The 15,945-nt window shown below is 42.1% G+C and overlaps 1 protein-coding gene across 1 annotated transcript in view; it reads right to left on the bottom strand.

Moving 5' to 3' along the window:
- LOC144791837 (neuropeptide FF receptor 1-like) overlaps positions 1 to 15,945 on the bottom strand; it is a 563,017-nt gene that overhangs the window by 100,137 nt on the left and 446,935 nt on the right. The window lies entirely within an intron of this gene.

Genomic DNA, 15,945 nt, shown 5'->3' with positions numbered 1-15,945 from the left:
ACTTGGATAAACCAATGTATTAGTCCGAGGGTTTTTTTTGTCAAACACCAGAGGCTAGTGTTTTATATACAAATTTTACAAAAAACATTCAAACAAACAATTTAAACAACAACACTATACATTACTATACATGTTTACATATATTTATGTATGATGTGCAACAAGCTATTGTTGAACCCTACTAACAATTTTTACTACCAGGCCGTGATTATATAACTTCAATGTAATTGGGGACTGGTTGCGCCAGGGCATGCCATTTTTCATGCACCTTTCTGTGTGAGTTCACAGTATTCGACTACTGGCCCTTGGCGCATTAAATGTTCGAGAACGAATCAGGTACTAAACAAGCCAACGCGTTTCCAAGCCTGTGTGTTGCTCGCCAGGCTTTTCTTCAGGGCTTTTGTTAGTTGGGTACCTAAAAGATTGAGGGGAGATCTTATTTACAATGGGACCTTACATTTGCATCAGTTTTGTACTAAAAGCCGTTTGCGATGGTATTACCTTTATGGGCGTTGGGTTGAATCTATCATGGTGGGAACTGCAGGGCATTCAATGATTCTGTAAGGGTAAGAGGAACTAGTTATATCCCTAATCCCTAACTTTTCCGCGAGGGCTTGCATTCAAAATTAATGCCAGCTTCCGAATCAACCCACAGATTAACTTAGAGATATAGGCTGGAAATTTAATTTCAGGACCATCACCATTTGCGTCATTAAAATTGAGTACTAATGCTCAGCAACAGAACGAAACCGATAAATTAATGCGCTTGAGCAAAAAACACGTTCGGACGGAACTACACGGGCACTTTTTGTTTCAACATTTGAAATCAGGTACCATTGCCGGTAGTTTTTACAGAGGACCCGGTGTACAAAAAAGGTTTCAGTTATATTGCCACAAAGTGCAGTAGGGACCTTATGGTCCACACAGTAGAGACTGCCCAACAAATTTGTTCAAAAGAACAGGAGGAAATAGACGCTTTGACTAAAGAGATTTCTGACAACCATAATACAACTGAAGCAAAGGCTTTACTAGAAAAAATCGAAAAAGAGCTTCAAACATTTAAAGATACGACAATAAACTACAGAATCAACAAGTTTGAGAAGGACTGTAAAGCGTTTAACTTAGAAACGGTTTATCCATACTTGAGGGAGGACTTTTATATCCAACAAGAATTCCGTAGAGCACTTTCCCAATACCAGGGTCGCTCCAAAAATCGTTTCCTCACCTTCTCAGAGAGTTCATCTTCGGACTACTCGGGTGATCAAGACCCCATAGAAGGTCCATCAAAAAGACAAAACACTTTTTTAGAGAAGGGCGAAGGCAGAGGCCGTGTAAGGTTCAAACCCCAACCGCAAGCATGGGAGATGAGAACCCACAACAAGAACTATTACAAGACATAACCAACTCGTCTATTATCAATCTCTCTACCAAGCAGCTTACGATACACGAGAGATCAGTTCTTGAATTAGGACTCAAGTTTGTCCCAATAGTCAAAACAGATATAATCAACTTAAAAATAGAGGCTCAAGACCTGTTCAGGAAAATCAGATTAAAATCTTGTTTCCACAACAAAGAAAATACAAGACCACCAGAACCATCTAACTTATCAAATAAGTTGTCTTTTACTCCGACATCACAAATGGTTCCTAAACAAATATTGGCATTTGAACAAGCTGTTCTTTCCTCAATCTCGCAGTTGGGCCAACACAAGACATTCGTTAGGAGAAACATCTCGAAAGACCAACAGGCAGCAATAAAACATCTAAGCGAGGACACAACCATTGTTGTGAAGCCGGCCGACAAAGGGGGAGCCCTAGTGGTTTGGCAAAAAGATAAATACATCAAAGAAGCGACAAGCCAAATAGACAACACAGAATGGTACAGAAAACTAACAGACGATCCAACTGATAGGATCCAGGCAGAGATCCAAATCATACTAAAGGAAGGATTAGATGAGGGCATATTGGGCCCAAAAGAGTTTGAATATATGAACAAAAAAAACCCTCGAACTCCAGTGATTTATTTCCTGCCCAAGGTGCATAAAAATCTGCAAAACCCGCCCCGGAGACCAATAGTCTTCGGGTGAGACTCCATCCTAGAACCACTGGCCAAATATGTGGACGTTTTTTTAAAACCATTCTTGAGTGATGTAAAATCTTACATTAAAGATACCGGAGATTTCATTAACAAGGTTGAAAACTTGCCTTTTGATGATAAGAAAGAACTAATGGTGGCGTTCGACGTTAATTCGTTGTACACCCAGATCCCTCAAGAGGAGGGAATTGAAGCCATTGAGTTTTACTTGGATACCAGACCACAACCACAAAGAGTCCCCACCAAATTCATAAGAGACTTGGCCAGCTTGGCACTGAAAAGAAACTTCTTTCGATTCATGGACACTTTCTACGTGCAGGTGAAGGGCACTGCCATGGGGTGTCCTTATGCCCCGGAGATGGTGGTGCTTTTCATGTCCCTGTACGAGGAAAGATTTGTCTATCAAAACAATCCATACAATAAGCATATCTTAAAATGGTATCGCTACATAGACGATGTCTGGTGCCATTGGAGTGGGACCCAAGAACATCTGGCCCAGTTCCATGACTGGCTGAACAACAGGCATCCAGACATCAAGTTCAGTATGACACACAGCAATACCCGCTTAACCTTTTTTGATGTTGAGGTCTTCGTCAACAATAACGAACTAGTTACCACATTACATCGTAAAAACAGATAAAAACACCATTCTACATTACCAAAGCTTCCACCCAAAGAGTTTAAAAGAAAATCTACCGTACAGCCAACTGGTAAGAATCAGGCGCAATTGCTCAAGAAAAGAGGACTACTTTACACATGCTGAAATATTCTGTGAACAACTAAGAGCGAGAGGCTACCCGAGAAAGATGCTTAAACATGCAACTAAACACGCATAGTTTACCCCAAGAGATGTGCTGTTAACAAAAAAAGAAAAAAAAACTCTTGAACAACTAGTGTGTGTTTCCACATATGGTCCCCTGACAAACAAATTCAAATCAATTGTGCTGAAAAACTGGCACATGTTGTCAAATCTAGAAGCCCCATTCGCAAGACCAATGTTTGCCCTAAAAAAGAACAAAAATTTGGGTCAACAACTAATAAGAGCTGACTTAGGGGTCTCAACAGTGAAAGGTGATTTACGCACATTATGGAATTTGAGTCCAATACAGGTCCACCATAAATGTGGCACCTTTGTCTCATGTGCAAGCACAAAAGAGGGGACTAAATTCGAACACAACTCCATTAGATGGAATCACTACGAGTTTACTAATTGCAAAAGCAAAAACATTGTCTACGTGATACTTTGTCCTTGTAACAAAATATACGTAGGCAAAACCAACCAACAAATCACCCAGAGATTGGCCCAACATCGCTCCAGAATAAAGCAGAAAGTGATGACAGCACCAATGGTCCAACACTTCGTAGAAAAAACCATACTGAAAAAGACCTACGTTGGTCTGTCCTATCTGGAATAAAAACTCCTCTGAGAGGAGGAAATGTGGAAAATCTGTTACTGAGAAGAGAAGCATACTTAATTGCTAAGTTCAACTGCGTGAATACAGGACTGAACGAACAATTCGAAATTTGAACGTACACTGATGTCCGCTGTAAAGACACTGATCCACTAATTTCAACGTAGGACTACATCTCCCATAATCCCTTTACCACATGACTAGATTTAAACAGAAGTGGTCATGTGACCAAACACCACTGAACACCAGTTCGTCACGGAAGCAGGAAGGAAAATTATGAGCGTCTAAAAGACTCAAAGGTAAGGGCAGTAAACCGCGGGGCAAACGAGGCATCAACACGGCACAAATTCTAAATAAATCTTTCCACACTCTATTATTGTTTTTTTAGCTACACGCGAGCTTTATGAAAACAAAGCCATAGGGGGCACTGTGCATCGAAAAAAAGCGGCGGTGCACCGCGGACCAAACCCACAAGTAAGCAAGTCTAACAAAAGGTTACCGTTTCATGATCAGAAAATATATGAACTGTTTACTAAGGGTTCTCCACACGTCTCATTAAAAACAGACCCTGCCGCAGCAGCCCAGATAAACGAGACCCAAAGAAAAGGAAAACAAAGCATAAAGAAAAACAGATTCCCATCTTTAACACAAATAACGAGGTTCCAAAAACGTAAGTCCCTTGTCGTTTTGAATCATCGTGACAACAGGTTGTATAAATGCAGATTAGGGATATAACTAGTTCCTCTTACCCTTACAGAATCATTGAATGCCCTGCAGTTCCCACCATGATAGATTCAACCCAACGCCCATAAAGGTAATACCATCGCAAACGGCTTTTAGTACAAAACTGATGCAAATGTAAGGTCCCATTGTAAATAAGATCTCCCCTCAATCTTTTAGGTACCCAACTAACAAAAGCCCTGAAGAAAAGCCTGGCGAGCAACACACAGGCTTGGAAACGCGTCGGCTTGTTTAGTACCTGATTCGTTCTCGAACATTTAATGCGCCAAGGGCCAGTAGTCAAATACTGTGAACTCACACAGAAAGGTGCATGAAAAATGGCATGCCCTGGCGCAACTAGTCCCCAATTACATTGAAGTTATATAATCACGGCCTGGTAGTAAAAATTGTAAGTAGGGTTCAACAATAGCTTGTTGCACATCATATGTAAATATATGTAAACATGTATAGTAATGTATAGTGTTGTTGTTTAAATTGTTTGTTTGAATGTTTTTTGTAAAATTTGTATATAAAACACTAGCCTCTGGTGTTTGACAAAAAAAAACCTCGGACTAATACATTGGTTTATCCAAGTGAAGCAACTTGCAAATGTGGTTATGAATAAATAAATCACAACACCCACGAAATTAAAAAAAAGTTGGGTGGAATCTGCTTCAAATAAAATAAAGCAGTAGAAAGAAATAGCGACTGGGTTCCTCCTATTTGATACCTATGGGTGGAGTGGCATCAGTGATAGCCAACATGCCCTTATGGGGGGGGTGGCAGTGGTGGTGGCCATGGGTTCACTGAAGGAGGCCTGTTGCCGGTCGACAGGGTCTGGACCCCCTGGTTGTGTGTGACATTTGCCTGTATGTGTCGTTTGTTTGTATGGTGGGAAGGGGGTGTCCGACTTACCACCTGCGCTGTCCACGTCTGTGCTGGATCCGGTCATATATGTACAGGACTGGTATGACCTACGCGATTGGATTCATGTTGCTCCATCTTGAACCATTTTAATCTGCTCCGTTTCGAATCCGTGCATTGTGCAGCTCTTCTGGGTGCTGTGACGTGCTGTATGTGGCGACCCGTCCGGAACGTAGGAAGTACGCATCGTGTTTGACCGGCCGGAAGTAGCTGTGTTTATGGAGACGTGCGATGCGAATTGGTTGTTTTCGGGTCAGGCTTGGATGGTAAATGTGGATGGAGTCAGTGCGTACGTGTCGGTCGGGAATTTGGCACTTTTCCGCATAGTACTTCATCGCCCGGACGGTCCCACTCCTGGTACGATTCGGCCATAAGGTAAGGCTACTGACACGTCTCGGAGGGCTGATCGACCGAGATCAGAATCGGCCCCTAAGTTGTTTGAAACAGATGCCACTCTTGCTAGGCCATGCGCTCTAACAATTACATCAGTCGGATTATTTAAACAATTTTCATAATATTTAGAGTCGATAGATAAGTGCATAAATCATGTGTTTTACACAATAAAATATATTTTAAAAAAATTCTCGGGCCTCAATATTAGTGATTCCCATGAACTACCTTTCACACAGAACATTCATACATCCTCATGCTCAGATAAACCCATTCAAACTGTGAAGACACACCTGACATTCAACACATATAATAAATCGTTGTAATTCAAAGCCCCTATGCATAAACAAAATAGAAGAAATTCTATTCTCATATGACAGTCAAATTACTGATATGCAGTTCAGAAACATGTAACATTGTGAATCAAAGGAAAAAAACTTTTTTCTTAATATGTCAATTAAATAAGCACATTCATTTTCGTATGAATCAATCCATAAAGTACATATGTAGGGGACATATAACATCAAAGTGCCGACGCGTGTTTCGGTATTACACCCCCTTTCCGGGGTATCACCTTCTTCAGGGCGTAACAGATCATTCATGTCCAAAGTCCATGGGACCGAACAGACGTGGAAAAGCTATTTATATATACGTGTAAAACAAGCAGGATGATTGCGTTGATAAGCAAGCCTGAACCATAAAAATAGATGAAGTGTATGTAGGGACACGCCGCGAATGGATTTGTTTAAGTGTACTTGTCCGCCATGAGGGATCATTGGCCTGATTAATTAAAGTATGAAAGTGTTCAAACAAGATTGCGCTAATACTCGTTGCAGGCAATTAGGCAAGGTCAACCAGTCTTTGTACGGCCGGAACTTCTGAGTTAACGAATTTCCTACGTCAAAAGTTGCGTGATCTTCAAGAGATACTAAAGTTGTTATTTCGTGATAAATACAAGTACAAAGGCACCGAAGTCTGAAAATCAGGGCAACGTCAACAGTTGGCCGAGTGATCCAAGGGTCTGATACTACAGAGATCAAACAAGCAACTTCTGCATAGGACGGTCCTCGAGCTCCCGCAATTTTTTAAAATATATTTTATTGTGTAAACACATGATTTATGCACTTATCTATCTACTCTAAATAATATGAAAATTGTTTAAATAATCTGACTAATGTGTTTGAGTGCATGGCCTAGCAAGAGTGGCATCTGTATCAAACAACTTAATTGCGTTCTTTAAAACAGACATGTAGAGCAGATTGCTGTTGTATAGTATTTTCTGATTTTCCCCTATTGCTCAACCCACATTCACTCAGGGGTCCCCCTATTACTTAGTGGTTTTTCACACTCAATATGTCAGGCCAACTGTGTTCATCATAGCTTTTCATAATAAACATATCCGGCTTATGGGTCGGAAATATTTTTCCCTAGTTAAGTAATCGGGCCTGTAGCTGTTGCCATTGCCTTATGACCATAACCATCTGAAGCTCCTCTACTGAGCTTAAGCTTTCAAACAAAGCAACTAGCAGACATACATTCATAAAAGTATATAGTACGCAAAATGACAGTTGGCAACGCAGAATATTATCTCTCCTAAGAGGGTCTAACAAAAATTCTAACAGTGCAAATCTTCTAAACTCATGGTTTGTCTGTAGGGGGTAATCCTGCACCAAAACCCTTACCTACTATGCCTACAAGGTAATTTGTGAGCTTCCATGTAACAAAATACCTATCTGTAGGCTAGTAATAATGATCTACTCTTAAATGCCTATTGACTTTAACATAGACTTTCCACACTCAATATGCCAGGCCTTTATTTTAACTTTCATTTTAAACAATCAGACCTGTTACATTGTCACCATAACCAACTCGGACCAACTGTATTGGTCATAAACTTCCCCACGAGACAATCATCAGGTGTACATATTAAAATCACAAATATGTGCAAAATACAGTTGCAAAAACAATATAAAATTCTTACTAATAGAGTTTACTAAGGATTACCATAGTCCAAATTAACTATCCCCAAGACTTGTTCAGGCGGATCATCAACACCGAATCCCTTGCCTACTACTAATCTGCAACATTCCCTGTAAAAAATACCCGCCTGCAGACTTTAGCAGAGCGTAATAACAATCCACCCCTAAAAGCCTATTGCCTTCAACACGTGCTTTTCACAATACGTAAATGCAGCCTACTTGCGTTGTCATAGGCTTTCATTATAAACAGATAACACCTAAGGAATCTGACATAACTTTTCTCAGTAAGCCTATAAGACCTCAAGCCTTTACCAATGGCTAGAAATGTATAAAACATAAGCTGCCAGCCATCAGGCATACATGCATGTGTAAAATTACAAACATGTACAGAATTATAGTTGGTAAAACAATGTAAAACCCCTCTAATTAGGGCCTAACAAGAATCATCACAGTGCAATTCCACTGCCAGGGTTTTCCATAGTAGGTGACCCACAGCAAAACTCTTACCTAATATTGTAATCTGTGAGATTATATGTAATCAAATATTTTCTTTGGCCTATAACATACTATGATAACAATCCACTGGTATAGGCCTAAGAGTTTTACCATATGCTTATAAGAATAAATAAGAAAGGCGTACTGCTTGTGTAATAAATTTTCATAATAAACAGACCAGACATTTGGCATAACATTTCCCTGTGCATGAATCTTGTATATCCATAGTTTGCCAGAGGGTATCACATCAAACAAGGCAACTATCCAGCATGCAGTTTAAAAAAACAAATGGACAGTTGCCCAAGCAAAATACTACCTGCCCTATGGGGATTATTTCAGTACATATTTTTTATCCCCATGGTTTGTTCAGGTGGATTACCAAAACCAAAACCCTTACTTACAACCGCAATGTGTGAAATGCCATGTAACAAAATACATGCCTAGTTGCTATAGGACAGTGTAATAACAATCCATCCTTAAGTGCCTATTGTCTTTAATACTTGCTTTTCCTAATAAGTAGGTCGGGTTTACTGACTTTATTATAATGTTTGATAATAATCAGATCATTACCATTGACATCTGGCACTACCAAAGAAATGATATAAGCTTTTCACTTTACCACTGACTTCACACCTTACCCAACACCAGTTTATTCACATGTACAATCACGAATAGAGCTATAAAATTACAAATAGCAAAATACATTTAGTAAAACAATATACCATTTTGTTGAACAGGATTTAACAAGGATCATCACAGTGAGAATCCACAGGGTTTGTCAGAGTGAGTGGCAGAAGCTGAAAACCTTGCCTACTACAGTAAATCTCTAAGATTACATGTAGAATTATACCTATCTATAGCCTGTAACAAAGTTTCTAACAACTATCTGTAAGCGGGTGGCTGACTTTACTAATTTATATTCATAATTAATAAGCTAGAACAGCTACCTTTGTGATAACACTTTATAATAAGCAGACCAGGCCCATGGAAATTTACAGGCACTGAGATGTGCATTTTAATTTTAAAATATTGAAATATTATTTAAAATATTAAAAGTTATTTAAAAGTTATTTATAAACTCAGTAATAGCACTGTAAATAAACATGTATTTTAATCCCATAGTCTTCACTCTTGTTTCTGTGATCTAGAGGCCTCATTGGATTTATAGCCAAAAAAATTGTAAAACCGTTAGTCATTAAATGAAAAATAATATTAAATTGTTTTCTTGAACCTGGAAGTAAAAAGAAAGAGCAGTTTTGTCTGAAAGACTTACATCAAACATTTGGTTTTGATTTATACTTTTAGTTAAAAGGTTATGGGTAATAACATGTTAATAATTTTTCCTTGTAAGGATGCACTTGTAGTGCATCATATCGAACATTTCTTTAGAATAACCATGGCATTCACATTTCAACTTACTCTATTTTCTAAGAAGGAGCAAATTAAGTGAACAGAATTAAAATCAATTGGTTCAATGAGGGGTCCCTTATAATGATTTATTTATAACCATATAAGAACATTTATAATGGAATTTGTGATAAATAAATACATGAGGCCTGACTAGACTTTGGTCAATGGGTTACTGCATCACAAATGTGACTGAAGTCCCTTATTGCAAGTGCATTATATCTTATGGCATGTTTTTAAAATGACTGCTTTGCCATGAGTTCATCCTGCGCAATTAATGGATGTTATCTTGTATGAGAAAGAGGATATTATTTTCTTTTATAAATTCTTCCCTGGGTTCTCATCTGTTGCCTGATGGTACTCTGGGGAAATTTGTGGCTCTACCTTTTAGGTCTCGCCGCAGGTCAAAACGTCCCATAGAAAAGTGGGTACCGGCACTGGAAAATTCCAAGCCTTTCCCTAACACCGATTCGGTGGTGGCTAGACCAGGGCCATCCAAAAACAACCAATCAGTCGCATAAAGGGCCCAACAGAATGGCCTGGTATACCCCCAAACTGAGAGAATGAGAGCAAACCTTTAAAAAAAATTAAAGAATCTAGAGAAAGGAATTCTCCCTGATCAAGAAAAAGGAATAAGAGGAGGTTAGCAAAACCTACAAGCTTGAAATTAAAAAAGCCCAAGCCTCTTACTTAGAGTAAAACATTTCTTTAGCAACCAACTCCCTCGTGAAATACTCCGAATTGCAAAGAAATTACTGAGAGCTCCTTCTCTCCCCGATACTCCCTTAGCCATGGATAAACGTTGCAACGAACTTGTGGAATATTTTTATAACAAAATTCAATCTATCTATGAATCCTTCGCCCCAACCGACAGCCACACTATCCCTTACCCAGAGGACTCACACACAGGGAGTGAGGAACACTCTGTAAAGACCTTCCCCTTGGTGAACTATGAATCACTTCAGACCACCTCAGCACTCATTAACCCCTTCGACGCTGATGACGGAGCGGTTCCGTCATCAGCGTCGGTTGGGCTGTGCTGATGACGGAACCGCTCCGTCATCGGCACAGCCCTGGAGGGGAGCGCTGGCGTTTCCCCCTGGGGCATCGATCTTAATGCCTCAAGCGGGGGTGGCAGCGGAAGACTTTCCGCTGCCACTCCCGCCCCCCCGCATTTCCTGGTGACGTCAGCGCGCTGTTGCGTGTGCCGATGTCATCAGGAAGCGCTGGACGAGCTGGAATCCATTTATGTCCACGAGAAAGGTTGGTGTTTGGTCTCCGGTGGGGCAGGGGGCCATTTCTCGGTGCCTTGAGACATCGGGGGGAGGAAACAGTGTTTCCTCTCCCCTGATGTCCCAATGCAGGGCATTCTTGGTGCAGGATCACGCACAGCGTCGCTATCCTGCACCAGGAATGCCCCCACTAGACACCAGGGATCCTTTGCTGCAATGTTTAGGAAGCGAGGGTCGCTTCTTTGGGGGACATATATTTTTCAGACTTTTCTGCCCCCCCCCTGGGCACAGATCGGGTCAATTTTTTCCAAATCTCGACCCAGGGGGGCAGGAAAGCCCACTAGATACCAGGGATTATGTTTTTATTGCAAAGGAAGCGACCCCTTGGGCAAGGGTCGCTTCCATGGGGCCAAATTTGTTTTGTGTCTTTTCTGTCTCCCCTGGGGGCAGATTGGCCATTTTTTGGGCCAAATGTGGACCAGGGGGGGGGGGGGGGGGTGGGTAGAAAAGCCCACTAGACACCAGGGATTATTTTTTTTTATTATAATGGAAGTGACCAGGGGGATAAATATTTATTTTCTGTCTCCCCTGGGGGCAGATCGGCCGTTTTTGGGTCCAAATCTGGACCCAGGGGGGGGGGGGGGTAGAAAAGCCCACTAGACACCAGGGATTGTTTTTTTTTTTATAAAGGAAGCGACCCCTTGGACAAGGGCCGCTTCCAGGGGGCAATATAAATATTTTAGACTTTTCTGCCCGCCCCTGGGGTCAGATCGACTGATTTTTTTCTCATTGTGGACCCGGGGGGGCGGGGGTTAGAAGAGCCCACTAGACACCAGGGATTGTTTTTTTGTATAGGAAGCGACCCCTTGGCCAAGGGTCGCCTCCTTGGGCCCATATATTTTTGAAATATATTCTGCCCCCTCTGGGGGCAGATTTTTGTCTTAATTTGGCCTTTCTGCCCTCTGGAGGGAGCAAAAAAAACACTAGACACCAGGGAAATCTTTTTTTTTTAAATGGAAGCAACGCCTTGGGCAAGGGTTGCTTCCAGGGGGCCCAAATTTAAAAAGATTTATATTCTGCCCCCCATGGGGACAGACACCCCATTTGTGACATACCCTGTGACATAGCCTGTTGTAATGTGTATTGTTTTTTTTTCTTCTAATGTGTATTGTTTTATTTTCTCTTTAGATTGTTGCAGTGTGCGGTTCCGTTACTGGTGGTTCTGCTGTTCTGCTGTTTGTGTAGTTGCATGTGTTTGGTAAGATACCTTTTTTGTTCAATTTTAATGTAATTTTTTTTTGCAAAGTGTGTAATAATACAAGTATGTTTGGTTTCTGTTTTTTGTGATTGTAAAACATGTTTCGCATTTGTTCTTGATGTGTACTTCTGTAGATGTAAGTTTTTTTTTCTTGTTTCTAGTGGGATATCGTTGCCTATTTGCTATGTCTTTGCAGAGTAGGTGCTGGTGAGTGTAGCTGTATCTTGTAAGTGAATTGTATATTTTTTCAGTATATAGATCTTTGTGGTAAAGGCTTACATTTTTTTACTTACTTTGCACAGTGTTGGTTGTTGAGTTGTTTGTGCAGACTCCTTTCTTAGTAAGGATAATGGCTACCCGCCGGATTACTGCTCAGCAAGTTGTTGGAATGCTTTTTGATTCTTCCTCTGACCATGGTCCAGAGACTGACTCTGATTCTGAGGCAGAGGTGGGAGGTGAAGATTCAGGTAGTGAGTATTCTCTACACATGGCTTCATCTGATGATGAAGATACTCTGAGTGCTGATGAAGGTACTTTTGGTGTGGAAGAAGTGCCTCTGGTTGCGGAGGAGATTGCTGTGCCGATAGTGTGGCAAGAGGCATCTGGGCTGCAGCCTGGGGCTGCTAGACTGCCAGTTGGTGTAGTGAGACAAGAGGCAGCTGGGCGGCAGCCTGAGGCTGCAAGACTTGTCATTGAAAGTTCTGACCTCTGGGTTGCACCAGGCATGGTGCAGCCGGCATAGCCTGAATTTACTGGTGTTCCAGGGTGTAGGGTGAACACTGAAAACTTTTTGCCAATTGATTTTTTCAAGTTGTTTATGGATGATGTGTTTTGGGCAGAGATTGTAGAGCAGACTAATTTGTAAGCAGAACAGTTTTTGAGGGAGAACAGTGCCAGCCTTAAGCACCACGCTAGAGCTACCCGGTGGACTCCCACACATTTGGAGGAGATGAAAAAGTTTTGGGGTTTACCTTTTTTGATGGGCTTGCTTAGGAAACCATCAATGGCTTCATATTGGTCTACTAGTCCCTTGATGGCAGTCATGAGTCGTGATAGGTATTTGCTTCTGCTTCGGATGATGCATTTTGTTGACAATGGTTTAGGTTTGCCACGAGATCACTCTGATTGTGACCGTCTTTTCAAGATTCGGCCTGTCATTGATCATTTTGTTGATCGATTTCCTGAGATAATTTCTCCTGGGAAAGAAATTGCAGTGGATGAGTCTTTGCTGTTGTTCAAGGGCCGCTTGGTATTTTGGCAATACATTCCTAGTAAGAGGGCACGCTATGGAATTAAGCTTTATATGCTGTGTGACAGTCGGACTGGATATGTCTCTAATTTCAGGGTGTACACCGGTAAGGAATCCAGGATTAACCCCCCTGGTTTTCCGTCGACTTTTGGAGTGACTGAGAAAATTGTGTGGGAACTTGGTCGAGGAATTTTTAACAAAGGTCATCATTTATATGTAGATAACTTTTACACTGGTGTGTGGTTGTTCAGGGAATTGGCCAAAGTGGACACTGTTGCTTGTGGCACAATCCTCTCTAACCGTAAAGGTTTCCCAAAAGAACTTGTTTGTCAAAAGCTTGCTCGGGGACAGTGCAGTGCATTGCGTTGTGAGGAGCTTCTAGCTGTGAAGTTTTCAGACAGGAGAGATGTCTACATATTGACTTCCATAAATGATGAAAGCACTGAACCGGTGACTGTTTGGGGTCAGGTTGCAGAAGCGCGCAAACCTGTGTGCATTTTAGACTATAATAGGCACATGGGTGCTGTTGACAGAGTAGATCAGAGGTTGAAACCGTATGCTGCTCTTCGTAAGGCTTACATTTGGTACAAGGAGTTGGCTATCCATCTTTTCCACTTGGCAACCTTTAATGCTTTTGTTGTGTTCCAGCAATCTTGTCCCCAGTCAAAGATGACTTTTGTAAAGTTTCAGGAGTCTGTATTAGGCAGCCTTGTTTTAGTGGAACAGGCAAGTGTTCCTAGAGTTGGAGTGGTGGAGGATGTTGCCATATTGAAAGATCGCCACTTACCTGATCAAATTCCTCCTACAACCTCAAAAGACTTTCCCAGTTGGAGATGTAGAGTCTGTTGGCGAAGAGGTTTGCGGAAGGAGGTTCGTATGTACTGCCCCGACTGTCCTTCTAACCCTGGGCTGTGTGTACCTGCTTGATTTAGAATGTACCACACACAAAATAATTTTTGGGAGCATCCATGAGTGGTAAAGTGAACTGGCTGGTCTCTATTCTTTAAAACTTATTGTTCAGTTTCAAAGTTGGCATTTGTGTAGTGTATTTAGATTTAGTTGTTGTGTTAGTAGATTTGTATCAATTTGCAATTTGTTTTTGTTTTTCATTTGTTTTGAAAACAAACTAGTATGATGTTGGTTTGCGTGGAGTGTCCATTGTCTGATGGTGTGCATGGTTCAGGGCTTGGCTGGCGGTGTCTGTGGACTGGTGCTTGGCTGGCGGTGTCTGTGGACTGGTGCTTGGCTGGCGGTGTGCGTGGTCTGGTGCTTGGTTGGCGGTGTGCGTGGCCTTGTGCTTGCCTGGTGGTGTTTTGGGATTGTTGCTTGGCAGGTGGTGTGCCTGGGCTGGTGCTTGGCTGGCGGTGTGTGTGGAGTGGCGCTTGCCTGGTGGTGTGTGTGGACTGGTGCTTGGCCTGTGGTGTGTGTGGTCTGGTGTTTGGTTGGCGGTGTGCGTGGTCTTGCGCTTGCCTTGTGGTGTGTTTGGATTGGTGCTTGGCTGGTGGTGTGCCGGGACTGGTGCTTGGCTGGCGATGTGTGTGGAGTGGTGCTGTCCTGGCGTTGTGTGTGGACTGGGGCTTGGCTGGCGGTGTGCGTGGTCTGGTGTTTGGTTTGCGGTGTGTGTGGTCTTACGCTTGCCTGGTGGTGTGTTTGGATTGGTGCTTGGCTGGTGGTGTGCCAGGACTGGTGCTTGGCTGGCGGTGTCTGTGGACTGGTGCTTTCCTGGTGGTGTGTGTGTGGACTGGTGCTTGGCTGGCGGTGTGCGTGGTCTGGTGATTGACTGGCGGTGTGTGTGGTCTGGTGCTTGGCTGGTGGTGTGCGTGGACTGGTGCTCGTCTGGCGATGTGTGTGAAGTGACTTAATGCTGGTTACTACACACAGTGCTAGCTGAGCGCCACTCCATGCAATCCATGAGTTTGTGTAGTTGCTGTGTCAGGAATGTGGACGTGTAAAAGTGATGGGCCCTTGATTGGCGTTGTCTGCTGGTGGAAGTGTAGTAATGTGATGGGTCTGCGGCTGGCGGTGTGAATGTTTTGTATGTGTCACATGTATGAAAGATGTATGAATGGCCTGTAAAGAGGTTGGTGCCTTGTCGTGGCTTTACAGCTCACGAGCTGTGAGTCAATGGTTCAGTTTCTCGCCCTTTCCATTATTAACAGTGTATTTCATTTTTAGTGAAATCACTCGCTAATACAATGGTATATACTGAACCATCACTCACCCTCGTGCCAAATCCAAACAGTATGTGTGTGTGTTTGAGAATTTGATGTCTGTGTAGTTTCTTTCTTTCTTTTTTTTTTTTGAAACAGGGCACACCTTGTCACTTTTTTTGTAAATGTTGTGATGTGTTGCTTTTGTGCCTGGTGGTGTGAATGGTCTTCTGTGTGTCAGGTATGAAAGGTGTGTGAATGGCCTGTAAAGCGGTTGGTGCCTTGAAGTGGCTTTACAGCTCACCAGCTGCGAGTCATTGGTTCAGTTTTTTTGTCCATGTAATTGACAGTGCATTTCATTTTTGTGAAATCTCTTGTTAATAAAATTATATATAATGAATCATCACTCGCCCTCGTGCCAAATCCAACCAGTATGTGTGTGTGTTTGAGGAATAGATGGCTGTGCAGGGATCTTGTTTTTTTTTGGTCTCTCTGCCAAGGTGTACATTCCGCCTACAAATAACCTGCCAATTGTAGATCTTGTTGAAAACCAATGGGACTAAAAGGTGATGTCTCTCTGGTGAAATATAACAATTAATTGTATCCACAGTATACTGCAAAACTCACAATATCGG

Source organism: Lissotriton helveticus, chromosome 11 (assembly GCF_964261635.1).
Source record: "Lissotriton helveticus chromosome 11, aLisHel1.1, whole genome shotgun sequence".
Lineage (NCBI taxonomy): Eukaryota > Metazoa > Chordata > Amphibia > Caudata > Salamandridae > Lissotriton > Lissotriton helveticus.
This window is presented reverse-complemented; position numbering and strand designations above follow the sequence as displayed.